General features: G+C 37.1%; 1 long non-coding RNA gene across 2 annotated transcripts; it reads right to left on the minus strand.

Annotated features, from left to right (window-relative positions):
- Positions 1–201: 201 nt before the first annotated feature.
- LOC125221813 lies at positions 202–8,208 on the minus strand. Of its 2 annotated transcripts, XR_007176432.1 has the most exons (8): positions 7,849–8,208; positions 7,218–7,762; positions 4,188–4,306; positions 3,885–3,961; positions 3,793–3,804; positions 3,632–3,713; positions 414–452; positions 202–283 (listed from the first exon to the last, which is right to left on the minus strand). It is a non-coding gene; the product is annotated as an uncharacterized LOC125221813 (long non-coding RNA). The 2 variants fall into 2 exon arrangements; XR_007176431.1 differs by lacking the exon at positions 3,793–3,804 and having other exon boundaries at positions 7,849–8,203.
- Between the last annotated feature and the right edge of the window lie 3,872 nt (positions 8,209–12,080).

Raw genomic sequence — 12,080 nt, forward strand, 5'->3', positions numbered from 1 at the left:
GGGAGTACAATATAGTTCTCCCTCCGTCCCATTGAAGATGACCCACTTTCCTTTTGGTTTGTCCCAATCAAGATGACTCCATTACTTAAAATAGAAACATCTTTATCTCTACTTTATTCCTTCTCTCTTACTTTACTCTCTCCTCTTACCACACAAAATATAACTGCATAAAATCCCGTGCCGCCCAAGAAAGGGGTCATCTTCCTTGGGACGGAGGGAGTATCTATTTATTCCACTCTTCCAAAGCTGTCTGACACACTCCAGTTTCCAATGCATTGTGTCTCTGAAAAAAGATATATTTCATATGTTAAATGCATATTTAAAACCTTTCATGAATATCAACTTATAAATATCTATACAATTCGTATTTTTAAAGGAAAATTAAATATAATAAGGCAGTTTTGAAATAATACTCTTTGGAATCCATTATTTACATCCTTTGCAATTTGTCCCTGGAAAAAAAATTATGTATATAGTCAAGATGTGTGAACGTGATATTTAGATGCAAAAAATAGCAGAAAGTGGGCACCATACTAAACCATGAAATTCATTTCTCTAAAGAAAATGGCAGAACGTGGGGCAGTAATTAATTGAAATCTAGCTGCTTTAAATTTAAAAGAATTTCAAGTTTAAGAATGTGAATTGCAGATTGTGTGAATCATTATAAATATGCTATGCTTTCCACCAAAGATTAACACCTTCAAAGCAGTTCTAATATAATATACATTATGCTTACTTTGTTGAAATATGTTATATAAAATAAATACATATATGATAGAAATAATAGCAGGTGTGGTAATTAATGTGCACCCATTACATAAAATTTGAAACCTTAGATAAAATGACTAATTTTTAAAAGTTCAGAGACTAACTAATTAAAGAAAATTTTGAAAAATATAGATATAGATGGAGCATTGGTTTATGAGAACTATCCTTTGAAACATCAGGAAATAGATGATAGAAATCTTAGTAGGTACGTTAATAAATTTGCACTCATTAGACAATATATAGAGTATTACGTACCTTGATTTATTTGTATTCATATGTTGATATGTTGCTTATGCAATAGAATAGGTTGTAGAGAAGCCACGCCTACTATCACCTACTTTTTGAGCAACTTTTTGAGTAATGATTATAGAGGAGTTAGAGGCAGCTGTTTATCTTCTTCTTCTTCTCTCTACTTCCTTTAACTGCAGACTGGAGAGTGAGAGAGGCGGCTGTTATAAGAGCATCCGCAATGGTCGGCTAGCGTGGATGGGGGCAAATGGGGCCGGGGGTTTAACATCCCTTTGAATCAGATGATGGGGATGATGGCCGGTGCGCCAGGGGGGCGCAGGGGGGTATGCCGGATGGTATGCCGTGGGGGATGCTCGGGACGGCCCGGGCGGAGGCATGCGGCGTCGGGCCGCCGGGTGGGGGGGTATGCCCCGATGCGCAGACGCAGATGATGCTTGCAGCGAGATGATGAGGATGTGGCGGGGCGGGATGCGGGGAGGATGCAGCACGGTATACATCCCGGGATGCAGGGGACAGGGGTCACCGGGAGGGGACACGGTATATCGACCCTCGCTTGATTTTTGACGGCTTCGTCTCACACGTTCGATCCCAAAGGAGACGTTAGCTTCACCGGCGATGACCTTCTGGGCTACCGCATGATAAGGGGATCGATCTCGGGGAAGATGATACTCCCGTTCCAGCGAGGCGGGCCGCGCGCCGAAGAAGAAGACGAGGGCAAGGCGGCCGGCGAGTCATCGCAGCCCTCGCGCCCTGGCCTAAGAAGTGGACGGAGGATGAGTACGCCAGTGGTGGCCAAGGGGTGGTTGGAGGTGTGCGACGATCCTAGCTGGTTGCGAACAACCGGGGGTCGTCAACATGTGGTCGAAGATCGTAGATGCCTATAGGAGGCACCGCCCGCACGGAAGGACTTCGAACGAGGAGGTCCGGAAGGGGAAGCGGGAGCGCACTGTGGCCGCGGTAGGCCGCTTTGCGAATTTGTACGCCAACGCCTCCGTCAGCTCAGAAGTGGGCAGAATGAGAACAACGCCCGGAGGATAGCCGCAAGTCGCCGGCCTCCTTGGAGGGGAAGTATAAGGAGTTCACCTTCTGAGAGTGCTTTTTGTTGTTGAAGGACTCCGAGAAGTTCCGGCAAGTGCGACGTCTGGGTGGCCAAAGAAGCAGCTGACCGAACTATAGCGGCGACATGTGGCAAGGAAGAAGCCGGCGATCCCACGACCTCCCCGATGCCGAGGAGTTTCCATCCCTCCTTCATTTACCGGTCGCCACCCGCCCGGTTGGACAGAAGCGGGCGTTAGCGGGCTGCGAGGGGCGGATCCCCCCTATCGCCCGCGAGGTCCAATCCTCCGCCCTCCCACCCGCCCCACTCGAGTACACTCTCCATTCGCGTAACCAAACGCGGCTCAGATGTACAAGGTCTTCCAAGAGTGGAAGAACGCCACCGACCCCACGGAGAAGATGTTTCTTCACGAGATGCTCGAGAGCATGCGTGTTGATTTGGAGATCGCGAGGGCACGGCTAGCGGGTTCCGACGTGGGCTCGAGATACCACGGGTGGCGGCAATGGCGGCGGCGGCGGCGAGGACGACGGCGACGGCAATGAGGAGTAGAGAGTGGCGGGGCTCGTGTGTTGAAGCCCTTTTTTTTAAAAAAAAAATCATGTACTTTTTTTTTTTAAAAATCTTTGTACTTCTTTTTTAATGGAATGGATTATTTTTCCCGTATATGTGTCGTAAATTTAATTCGTATTTTAATCGTAATTTTAATTCCGTAAATGTAGTATATTTTGAATTTTTTTATTGCGGCTGGCCTAAATCTGATGTGGGTCGTGGATTTTTTAGTGTTGCTGACGTGGCAGGGGAGAGTGGCTGGCCTATGACTGGCCTAAGCACCATTGCGGATGCTCTAAATCAGGGTTCAGCTTTATTGGGGAAACTTATTTAGTCTCATATAAATAACACAAGAATAATAATTTAATAAATGCATAAATTTAATGGGCCTTAACTTAAGCTATATTAATGGAAACTTCTAAAATTGAGTGGGCCGAATTTTGGACAAGCTATTTTTTTTAATATTTTAGTAAAAATACTATTAACTTATATATTTGTGCATATATATGATATATTCGATTTAGAATTTTTTTATTAGATTAATATTTATATTAGTTAGTAAATATCTGTATTGATAACTGATAGTCTAATTGAGTATTTTCAGTGTTCTTTTTATTATCATATTTTGTTTTCTAATACTTATTTCTGATTATTACGTGAAAGGTCTCTCGTGATGATGTTTTTATGGGGACTTACATGGTTTCTAAACAGCATGGTGAAGAAGGCATGCTCTATAAATACCCCTCTTCTAACACTCCCAGAATCAGTCACTTCATCTTCCTCTCAATTGAAATCAGAAAGCAATATCCACACACAAACAGTTCAGTTTCTCAACCCTTTCTTTCTTCTTCCCTAATCGATATTCATATTCTTCATGATCTTTATCTTCCTATACCATATTTATCTATTCTTTTCTGAATGTTCCCTCTCTTTTCTTAATCATTTCATTTCTCTTATATCATGTTTTGAAGATGAACAATCTGTGCACAATTAACGAAGTGTTCTTACCTTGAATTTGTTATTCCTTCCATTTGTTTTATGCTTGAAACCTTGAATGGCTCATGAAGTTGAGGTTTTATACTTTTTGTCCCTGCAGTCAAAATGTAGAATGAAAAATCATTAGTTTTTTTTTGTATTTCTACATTTATGTTATTCTTGACTCTTGATACCTTGCACTGCTCCTGCATTTAAAATTTGGAATGAAGATTTATTTGTTTTTCTATATTTCATGCATTTGAGCTTATATACAATGTACACTGACCTCTTATTCCAGTTTTCCATGCAATATGTGGTCCTTGCCTTGGCTTCCATTCTTCTTGAAATTTTTTAAGATGATTACTGCAAAAAAATGTTAGTGAATTCATTGAGTTACTTCCTTGACTGGAATAATAAAACTGTAATCATAAACAAGTTACAGCATTAATTATCTTCTATATCCATTAAATCCTTTATATGATTATATTCACTTATGTATTTTTGTTATCTCTTTTACTGCAGAAAGTTTCCACCGCAGAATGGCACCTATAATTACCTTGGTTAATAATCTTCTACCTAAAGTGCCTACCTCTGTCATCAAGGTCCGTTGTGTCCAGCTTTATGAGAACAATTCTGGAGATAAGAATGATAAGACCTTGGAAGCTATCTTCCATGATCGCGTGGCATGTTTTCTGACTTCTTCACATTCTGAAAATGAATATATAATTAAAAAAATATCACTTATAATGGAGACAAAAAAAATATAAGAAAAACTGACTATTCATTACTTTCAGGTTTTTTTAACATATATTGTCATTTCCAGGATTCAAGCATCATTTCCAGGATATTCATGCCAGAGTATTGTTGCTAAACTAAGTGAAGGAAGGATATTTTGCATTAGGAATTTTCTTGTGAGACCAAACAATCTCAAGAACAAGACTACCAATCACCAATTTAGGCTCACCATGGTTGCCAAAACTGAAATATCTGAAGTCACATATTCTAAATTCCTATATTCTAGGTTTGCATTTAAGAGTTTTGATCAGATAGCAAGGCTTGACAAAGCTGCTGAAGAAACATTTTTTGGTATTATGTTTGCATATATTTTGGTATTTTGTTACTTTAAATTTTTCCAGATATTAACTTTTCAGTTTTCCAGATGTAATAGGAGTGATTGTTGCACCTGGGAGTGTTCTATGTCAGCCTAAATGTAGACTTATTGAGATTGAAATTGCAGATGAGAAGTAAGTTTGAAAACAATGTTGAAGATATCTAATCAAGGTTTCTGATCTTATTAATCTTTTTTTCCCCTCTTATTGCAGTCATAACAGGATCTTTTGCACAATTTAGGATGCAAACGTTGATTCTTATCTTCAACAGTTGGAGAAAAGTAAAGGAACTTTGCCTATTATAATTGTTCAATTTTGCCGGCCAAATATGTTTAAAGGTAATATGTTTAACTAATAATTATTTTTCTGTTTGTTTTATAGATTTTTTTTGTGTTTCTATTAGTTTTTTAATTTGATTTAATTTCTGTTAGATTTTTTAATCATTATTTTATAACTTTATTTTTAGGTGAGATGCGTGTCTCTACACATTTTAATTCCACCCAAGTTTTTAGGGTTTAGGGTTATCAATGCTGATATAAGTGAGGTTAAGCAGTTTAGAAGCAGGTATTATAACAACTGTTATTGAATTTTTTAACTGTATTGTAATTATATTATGTCATTGATTTTAACATTCTTATATTAATTTATTGTTTTAGGATATCCGGGGATCCAACTTTCATGAGTATGGTGTCATTAGGTGAAGTTGGAAAGAAGATAAATAGTGAGTTTGATGACCTGCAACTGAAGAGTCGGGAGGATGTCTTATGTCTTGAGGTAGTGAATATTTTTTTTATATAAAATTTTGCCTTTTTTTTAATTGTTACTTTACTGATTAAAATTTCAACTTAGTTTATTTCTTATTCTTATTCACAGAGTGGTTCATATTGAGTTTTTGGAAGGGTTATTTCTGTGGAATGTCACTATGGTCAATGGTTTTATGAGTCCTACAAGATTTGTGTGAAGAAGCTTGAACAAGTTGCCCCTGGGAAGTATTTTTGTGTGCGTTGTAAGAAGACTTTTGGTTATGCCAAAATGAGGTATTTCATTTTATTATTGTTATAGTGGTTTGATTAGTTTGATTAATCAGAATTATAGCATTTTTTAAATTTTTTAAAATTGAATCTTTTGTAGGTACAGATTTGTTCTAAATATTGTAGATGACACTAGCAATGTTTCACTTCTGCTTTGGGATAGAGAGGCTATTCAGCTATTGGATTTGAAAGTTGATGATATTGTTGATGCAGATAAGGTATTAATAATAAGAAACAATGCTATAGTTTTTATAATTTGTATATATTTTATAATATGTTTTACTTTTGTTGCAGATTCATTTAACTGATTCCATTCTTAGGAGGATAGAGGACAAGCTTTGTGGACAGAATTTTCTGTTTAAAGTCCAGCTGAAGGATCATTTTGATTATCCAGTTATCCATCCATTTACTGTGAATAAAGTCTGTAAAACTCATGAAATTGTTGAAAAATATATCCCTGAAGGTTTTGTTTCCGAACCTATTAGTTCTCAGGTGAAGCTGTCAGATCTATTGTTTGGAGATGATCTTGCTGAGGTATTTATTTCAATTATTATTCTTCTTCTATGTGTTTTATTCTGTTATTAAATTTTTTACTTTACAGGTCTCTGAAAAAAGCTTTCGAACACCAGACTTGTCCAGTATAGAGAATGACAATAATTCTAAATGGATTGAGGAAGGCACTGTGAAGAGATGCTTGGATATGGAGTTTGATGCATGTGAAGATTACACTGATTTTGAGACTCTTAAAAGGCAGAAAGTGAATGGTGGAGAGTAGATCCTTATAAAGATATTTGGCTTGTGTTTTGAAGTTAAAACAGATGTTTAAGTTTTGTTTTTTGGGATCATCTTTTTGGCTTATTATTGAACTATTAATCTTATGACTTACTATTATTTAATGTTATGTTTTATTCTTCCTTGATATTCTATTTAAGTTTTTTTTTTACAGTTGTTCATTATTCCATTTTTATTTTATGTTTTAATTTTAATAGGAATGTTTAAATATTTTTAATCCATTTTCTCTTAAGTTTTCAAAGGTTTTGGCATAAGAGATAAACAAATTGATTACAAATTAACACATTGACCACTAACTGGCACCTGACCTCAAATTAACAAACTGGCCACAAAGTTGCAAATACTACAGAGAAATTATGTAAAGCATAACATGATGTTAACATAAAATGCCATAGTTTGAAAATCAGAATTTCAAAATCATAAGGTTTTTGTGCTGAATCTACTTATATGGATCCTCAATTCTCAATCATGATTCAATACTCTCACTTTACATGCAGGCTGAGTAGTAATCATTTACAAATTTTTGGATTTCTTTGGAAGGTAAGTAAACACTCCTTAATCATCTATAAATAAATCCTCATCTGTTGCAGTATTTTGTGTTTTACATTTTTGTGTGTTTACAATGAAAAAGTTGAAGAGTTCCACAACTATAACTTTATCAACTGAAGCTTCAGGTTAGTATTATACCTCTGTTTAGCTTGCTGAATTGAGTGCAGAATCTTTTTATCCTTCTTCTTCTTGCATATATCATTGTCTTTCAAATATCTTTCCTGGCATTAAACAAAAGTAAGTACTTTTTTTTGTTAAAAAGCTTGCAGTATTGTATAATCTCCTTTCACAGCATCTATAGAATGTATATTCATGTAGAAAAAGCATTTATATCATGTAAATTGTCATAAAACCTTTAATTTCTAATAGATAGCAAGTCTTATACAGATTCTGAAATTCTATAAAATGCTCTTCTATCCAATGGTGTTGCATCAAAATGAAATCTCAGAGTGATATAAAATTTTTATATATTTGGTCACAACTGTGGATCTCTACCTAATAGAGTCTGTCAACAACATTTCAACTTGTAATTGCTCAAAATACTGATGAACCGAACTTAGTGTGAGAAACTTATCTGAATAGGCATGTAATTATAGGGTTTTTCGAATTTTTTGTGGTCTTTTTTTCCAATATTTTCGATCAATTTGTTGAATCATAGAAAGTCTTCTACTACTTCTCCGAATCTGAAAAAAAACCAAAATGAAAAGAGTCGGAATAGATCTATTGTTCGACATTGGAAAATATTAAATGGATTTTCTCACGAATATACCTTTAACCGAAACTGATTTCGATGTAATTGCTGAAATATCAATGGATTTTTGCTGTATTGAAACGGATTTTACACCACTCTTCGTCTTCTTCGTTAAACCGATGACCTCGATAAGCATTCGGCGAATAGAATTTAGTCGGGCATCTAAATCGTCGAATTTGTAGGTTTTGAGATTGTTTTGGTAGTCCTTTAGGTTCAAATCTTTGGATTAGCAGTGGTAAGAAGTTGGCAAGGAGTTGTAAGGTGTGCTGGTGTCGTCCCCGGCGACGATTCGGTGGTAGACGACGGATTTTCCGGCGAATTGTAATGGAGAAAGTTTAGGGTTTGCGCCGACAAGGAGGGAGGAGAGAGAGGAGTGAATGACTTATATATGGTGTATAAATTATGGTTTTGTTTCCTAAGCGTGTTAATTATATTTGATATAGTCTAATTAAGTTAATTAGTTCCAACTAATGATAATATTGTTATTGGACTTTTGATTTTCTGGGCCTGCATTATTTAGATGCATGGGCCAATTTAAAAAATCGAATTGGGCTTATTCCATTCTTTTTTTGCGTATGTGTTTTAATGTGTTGGCCATTTAATTGTGTAATTAGAGCTTTATAATGAATGTATAATAATTGTTTTTAATATTTATATGTAAATATGAGAATTTTATTTTTATTATATATTGTTGTTTCTATTTATTTAATAAATTTTATATCTATCAAAAAATCTGTTTTATTTGTTTTATTCATAATTATGTAATTAGATATAACATGTACCATGAGATTAAACTATTTACATTTTTTCCCTTCTTTAATTATTTTATTAATTAATATGTATTCTACGAAATTTAATATTATATATTAAATTTTTTTACAATAGGATTGGGTTTTGGGGTTGAATTAATTGGGTTTTGGCTTATAAATGATGTTGATCGTGATGAACTTGATACGTCTAATATGGAAGGGAGCACTGTTGCATCGTCATGTTTGTTTCAATCTAGAGGTATTTTTCTATCTATATTCAGATTGAATTATATCAATTTTATAATTTTTTTATTTAGATTGAGTTCGAAGGAGCACGTTTTCCTTTTATAATTCTTGATAATGTTATTAAATATTTATACTTAATGTAATTAAAACATTTTTCTAATCATAAACGCCATTGTTATTCTCTTTTTTTTCTTTATTATTCAACGTCATTTTTTGAAAATCGTTTGACCCGTGCATAGCACGGGTGTTAACACTAGTGAAGTAAACAAGAGGGATGCTAATAGACAATACATACATAAAGTATGTAAGATAATATTTTTTTACTATTACAAATATGAAATGAGAAAAAAAAAAATTAGTACTACATGATTTACTTCCCACACTTACTATCCAACAATTATTTCACCTTCAGTCAATACTTTTCGAATATTACGTTACGGCAACTTTTTGCATCTTTTATACTAACATTTTGGGTATTTCTTTTTTACTTATGGAGGAAAACTTACATTCCATGATTGTACTGGACATTTTTTAAAATCCGACTTTAGGAGAGACACATTAAGGTTATGCGTCTCCTTTTAATGAAACGCACGAGCGTCATGCGTTTTAGGGTAAGACGCATAGAGCTCATGCGTCTTTTAATTATTATTTTTATTTTATTAGAAGACGCACGACTGTCATGCGTCTTATTGTAAGACGCATAAGCGTCATGCGTCTCTTCTTCGAACTTAAAATAGAAGCGAGGCAGAAGCTCAGTTCAGCTTGAGAGAAAGAAAGAAAAGGGGCAGGCGATTTGTTGGGCGATTTCCGGCGATTCTCGCCGATTTCCGGCCATTTCCTCTTATCTTTCAGTAAGTTTTGTTCAATCTTTCAACATTTCTTACTTATTCGTTGTTTATTGCATAACATTAGGGTTCCTAATGCCAAACTTGTCAAATTTACTAAATTAGGGTTTATAGAAAAAAAATTGTCTCTAATTGTTGTTATTTTGTACATTTATTTATGCAGAAATGATGCCAGTGTTTGTGAGTTTGTATTGGAATGGTAGAATAGTTCAACTTCCTCAATTAGGTATTGGTTATGATCCACCTCGTGCGAGAGGCTCCATCGTATTGAATTTGTGTGTTTCATTCTCTGAATTAGTTGCAAAGATATGTGCTAAGATAAGAATAGATATGAATCAACATTCCATTGAAATATTATGGAGGCATTGTCTCTTTGGTACCGGTATGAGTTACATATGTACTGGGGTTGACAGTGATGAAAGTGTGATGTTTATGTTCAATGAGGCTCAAAATTCTACTCATCATATTGAATTATTTTTTGAGTATTCGCCTTTAAGAAATTTAGAAATCCCACCAATTGTTGATTACGGTGTTGGATCATCTACGAGGGTTTTAAGTTCAACTGTGAGCATTCTTCTATTTCCTCTTTCCCACAAAAATAATTTACTATTTTCGTTTATTATAATCCATCTCATTCAAAAATATGGGGTTGAGTTGTCTAATATCGTTTCTCCCCCATTAGAGCATCTCCAATAGCAATAGGCTAGCCATAGGCCAGCCATAGACTAGCCACAAACTCCTCCTGCCACATCGTTTGCACTAAAATTCATCTTGCCACATCATCAGGACAAGCAACTAGACAAGCAATAGGTCAGCCATAGGCTAGCCACAATAAACAAAATTATCACAAAATATGGAATTAAATTTACGACACATATACAGAACAATGCAATAATTTCATTTAAACTAAAAAAAGTGCATCCGAAAAAAAATTACACAATTAAAAAAAGTACATAAAACAAAAAAAAACTATCGCCGTGCAGTCCTACGCGTCCACAACTCTTCATTTAAATCCTTTAGGAGTTGAATATGAGCATCCACTTGGCGCATGTCGGCATGTGCTTGGAGGCGGCCGGTTTCATCGTGAGGTACCCCCCGTCGTACGTTGGAGGCGGCCACACCGTCGCTTGGACCGGCTTCATTATCGTCGTTGGCCCAACTAGTCAGTTGTATGCCTTCATCTTCGACAATCATGTTGTGCAGGATAATACATGCGTACATTATATCAGCAATGCAGTCGACATGCCACAAACGCGTTGGACCCTTAATTGCCGCCCATCGAGCCTGGATCACACCAAATGCGCGCTCCACGTCCTTGCGCGCCGACTCCTGCCATTCTGCAAAGTAGACATTCATGTCCTCATTTGCGCATCTAATCGTCTTCAAAAAGACGGGCCACCTAGGGTATATCACATCCGCCAAGTAGTAGCCCATATCATGCCGGTTGCCGTTGGCGACAAAACTGATGGTCGGACCGACGCCGTGGCACTGCTCGTTGAAAAGGGGCGACGAGTTGAGGACGTTGAGTTCGTTGTTCGACCCGGCTACCCCAAAATACGCATGCCAAATCCACAACCGGTAATCAGCTACGGCCTCGAGGATCATCGTGGGATTCTTTCCCTTGTAGCCGGTGGTGTAGAACCCCTTCCAGGCAGCGACAGTTCTTTCACTCCCAATGCATACAATCTATGCTGCCTAACATCCCCGGGAACTCATGCTTCTCCCCATGCATCTGCATCAGATCTTGACAGTCTTCGGAGGGTAGGGCTTCAAAGATACCGATCACGGAATATTTCAATCACGCCCTGACAGAAATACTTCAGACAATCTAGGGTAGTCGTCTCACCGATGTGGAGGTACTCGTCCCACATGTCTGCCGCGCCTCCGTAGGCCAACCGCCTGATTGCCGCGAGTGCACTTTTGAATAGCCGAGTGGCCAGGTCTGCCAGCCGCATCCCGCCTGAAGCGGAAACACAGATATCGACGCTCCAAAGCGTCAACGATACGCATAAACAGCTTCCTACGCATCCTAAAATGCCTCCTGAACAGGTTTTTCCCAAACCGCGGCTGCTCTGCGAAGTAGTCGTCATATAGCCGCTGATGTGCAGCTACGTGATCCCAATCAATCACTGCTCGGCGGTGGACAACGGGTCGAGGTCGAGGTACCCACGGCTGCAAGGCCCTTTCTAACAGTCGCTCTGCCTCGCGGGTCGTATAGGCCTCTAACTCTTCCAACACTTGCCATTCGAACTCCTCCTTAGCATCCCCACCACTACCACCCGCGTTATTCATTTCGCGTTATTGCTCTTGTACAGAAATTTAGAGAGAGAAAACTCGTTAAAACAAGCGGTACAAATGAAAATGACGTTCAAATCGCATATATATAGTGTTTCGGAAATATAAAAAAAAA

The sequence above is a fragment of the Salvia hispanica genome, chromosome 4 (genome assembly GCF_023119035.1).
Source record: "Salvia hispanica cultivar TCC Black 2014 chromosome 4, UniMelb_Shisp_WGS_1.0, whole genome shotgun sequence".
NCBI classification, from domain to species: domain Eukaryota; kingdom Viridiplantae; phylum Streptophyta; class Magnoliopsida; order Lamiales; family Lamiaceae; genus Salvia; species Salvia hispanica.